This window comes from Atheta coriaria, unplaced genomic scaffold, assembly GCF_025399875.1.
Source record: "Atheta coriaria isolate IRGN ID8LTWV9N9 unplaced genomic scaffold, Caltech_Dcor_3.1 hic_scaffold_3_pilon, whole genome shotgun sequence".
NCBI classification, from domain to species: domain Eukaryota; kingdom Metazoa; phylum Arthropoda; class Insecta; order Coleoptera; family Staphylinidae; genus Dalotia; species Dalotia coriaria.
The window spans coordinates 4,146,500-4,150,069 of record NW_027045445.1 but is presented as its reverse complement, the minus strand read 5'-3'; the positions used below and the strand labels follow the sequence as shown (position 1 = coordinate 4,150,069).

The 3,570-nt window shown below is 37.1% G+C and overlaps 1 non-coding gene across 1 annotated transcript; it reads right to left on the bottom strand.

Annotated features, from left to right (window-relative positions):
• Nucleotides 1-3,490: 3,490 nt before the first annotated feature.
• Nucleotides 3,491-3,570, bottom strand: TRNAL-UAG (transfer RNA leucine (anticodon UAG)). The gene has a single exon. It is a non-coding gene; the product is annotated as a tRNA-Leu (tRNA).

Sequence of the window (3,570 nt, the reverse complement as noted above, 5' to 3'; positions counted from 1 at the left end):
TCCCCCAAAAACTGGTACCGCCTCTCCGCTTTGCTTTTCAATCTTTCGACGGTGACGGCGGTTCGCATTTATCGGCGACAGGGGCGCACACGCAACGGTATCATATCTCCGCGCGGCGGCCTTCTCTCGGCCAAGGAAAAATCATACTGAGTATGATTGATTAGTTGTCGATTTTTAACGAGAAACGTGCTCGCAAACTGATTTGCTTTGCTAATTATCTAAGCTTACAACGTGTTTGTTTGTTCATCGTTTCCCCTAATCCCAGCTAGACAACGTGGCGCTCTGCTATAAAGAAAATATTGCCTGATTCGTTCCGGTTCGTTTGCATTTTGGCCGTGGCTAATAAAAGTATAAATTATGGTCGTACACAACACATAAATTTTATAAACCTACGCAAAATGGATAAAATATATATGAACACACACTTGTGTTTACAAACGTGGTATTTTATGATAGCGACTATCAACTAGTGCACTCTATCTGCATTTATCTGTTGTCCTTGTGCGATTTCTACAAATATTTTACTTTAGGTATGAGCGTGACATCTTGCGCATTAAACGCACAAGTTGTTGAAGGATTTTACGCCGAATTAAAACATCGAGCGCCATCTATGGTAAACTAGTTGAAATACCGTAAAAAGGATAACTCCCCAGCTATTATTTCTTTTGCTGTCGACTGGAATGTAGATGTCGATATACACGCAACATTTACAAAATATAATAATTCTGGAAGACAAGTAATAAACATTAAATACTTTACATGCTCTGTTAATCTCAATTTTCACACGCTCCTAATAATTTGTAAAACCACATTTTTATCGATTGATGTTTTACTTTTCTTATTTCTCGAAAACATTTTTCCGCGAGTTTCGACTAAGCTTAAATTCTATGCACGTAATTAAAATCGTGAAAGGAAATGGAAAAATTAATAACACTCATGCGATGTGTGGGTGCACGCTTGTACGCATCGTACAAACGTAATGCAATGACGAACATTAATAAAAAAAAAGAAAACAACAACAACCCATACACAAAAAACGAGTTGATGCTCCGTTTCTGTTTGCGTTCACAACTCGCATCGAGTTCATAAAAATAATTAACGGGAAGATAAAAGGCCCGGCCAGGATTAAAAAAAAGTTTGAAAAGGAAACAAAAACATTACTCCGTTACACACAGCAACACACAAGCGCGCACATAACGACGAAGCCCCGGACTCTACCCTATCTACCTACGTAGTAGATTCCTAACTAAAAAATAATAATGCGGCGGTGGGTGAAGAAGCAAAAATACAAAGCGAATTCGCCAGCTTGCGCTTAAAAAACCATAAATTATTCAAGACAAATCTCAAATATAAAAATTACTATAGGCAACCCACATTGCATTGAATATGCTTTGAATTACGCGATCGAACATAGCATTAATTACAACGATTAAATTTTGCTTGCATGAATTATCAAAACAAAAGTAGGTATTTAAAAAATACGTGTGGCTATCCACTATTCCGCTATCGCTGGCTTGGGACGAGCGCACCAAAGTACTTTGTGAATTTAATAATCTAAAGTACTCCTGGATTGGTTGGCTTTTTGCGTTGATGATTCCATTAGATATACGAAGAGCACACAAGCCAGCGCCGCGGCAGCAAACGCGGCACGCCAATCGCGTGCGCTTAACGTAAATTAACGTTTTGTTCGGACACATAATGTGCGCTCCATTTACTCACACATTCAAGCGACGGTCGCTCTTTTTTTGCGCCGGGATTCAAGGAAATGTAATGGAAAGAATTAACGTATTGCGTGATAGCCGCACATAATGTCGGCCATTTGACGGTTTTCGGTTACGTGTGCTGCGCGTTTATGTACATAGAGAACATCAGTAAACCAAGCAAATTATAAGCGAACATGCATAAGTTAATATTTTAGATAATAAAACATATAAAAGAATGAATTTGTTTTGTCTACAGGAATTGCACGCACAAAAAATCGGATTTAAACGCGATTTAATAAAAAGTAATAAAAATTTATTTAATTATTCGTTAAAAATAACAAATAAATCAATGTAATAATAATTAGGTACATTACTAGATGGCTGTTTTACGCAAAAATCTACCTTATTTAGCTCGGGCTTAGAACGATTTTCGACCTCACATCTGTGGGGCGTTTTAAAAATTCAATGCTTTTATTAATTCAAATAAAAGTATTTTTCTTCCGAGCAGAAACAAAGCTTTCCGCCCAAAGTGCACCATAAAAACTGGTTAAATGCTGTTCAAAGCGTCTACATAATTAAAAGGTTTTTAAATCATTTCCTAAAACATCGCGCACAGCTTAATTTTCGGTAAAATGAATTTATATAAAACACGATTTGTAAAATGTTGTAGGCGGGCATATTTATTCCAGAATGAATGAATGAATAAAGTCGAAACAAACAAAAAATCGCAACATCCAGAGACAAGTGTAACGAATGCTTCTGCCTGTGAATGTGTGCATGTAACCTTATACCTATGTTCGTTGGAAATAAAAACAATTTTTACAAAAGTTTGCACGCGGCTTTTGTTTTACATCGGCCGAAACGAAATAAATTTAGCACAATCACCATTAAAAATTATTGCGCACCACCGTCGCGAACAAGCGTCCGGCAATTTTCCACGCGCCGATCACGTTTTAGTCAAAAATCGAAAAACGTTTTGTGAATTTGCGCATTCCGTTTCTGACGGCTGCGATTGCATTTTGTAAAATCCGAATTGCCGGCACTGATTTGCGGGTTTGTGGAATGTAGATTGTTGCCAATGTTGGCATATACGCTTTGATGCATTCAATATACACAGTCTACACACTCAATTCATGTAGAAACATAAATTCGCCATCGTGAAATCGTTTTACTGTGTGTCAGAACAAAGAATGAAAAAAATTATTCAAATTTAATCCGAAAATGCAATAACCTACATAAAAATGACGAATAAATCAAATATTTTACTTTATGAAAACCTAAAGTGAAAAAATTGAAGCGAAGAAAATATAACAAAATCATCTAAATTGAAAGTAATAATATCCCACAACAAAACCGAAATTTAATTGTTAAATTAAACATAATTATTTTATACAAACAACTTAACGCAGAGAGGCAAGCAAGCAGAAAATAATTGCGAAACTTCTCTCATCAGGATATGCGACTCTCCGGCTGCTGGAGTGAAGCGGTCTGAATTTTCGAATAACGTTTAGACTTGTCTTTTGTGCACGCCGAAGACAATAGAAGCGTTCACCATTCAGCAGCGAAGAGTATGCGTTGTTTGCCTGTTTGTTACAGATATCCGGGCAAATTTCACAAAATTATATTATATTTGCCGCTCAATGCCGCCGGCAACATACAGCCAATTATTTTCGTAATTTTAGAATCAACTCGTAAATTTAAAAAGAATCGCATGAAGATATATGAAATCAATCGACTTAAAATACGCATACGTGTAGTATTAAATAAATGATGTGAAAAAAGAAGTATGACAGCGGTGGGATTCGAACCCACGCCCTTTCGGACTGGTGCCTAAAACCAGCGCCTTAGACCGCTCGGCCACGCTGCC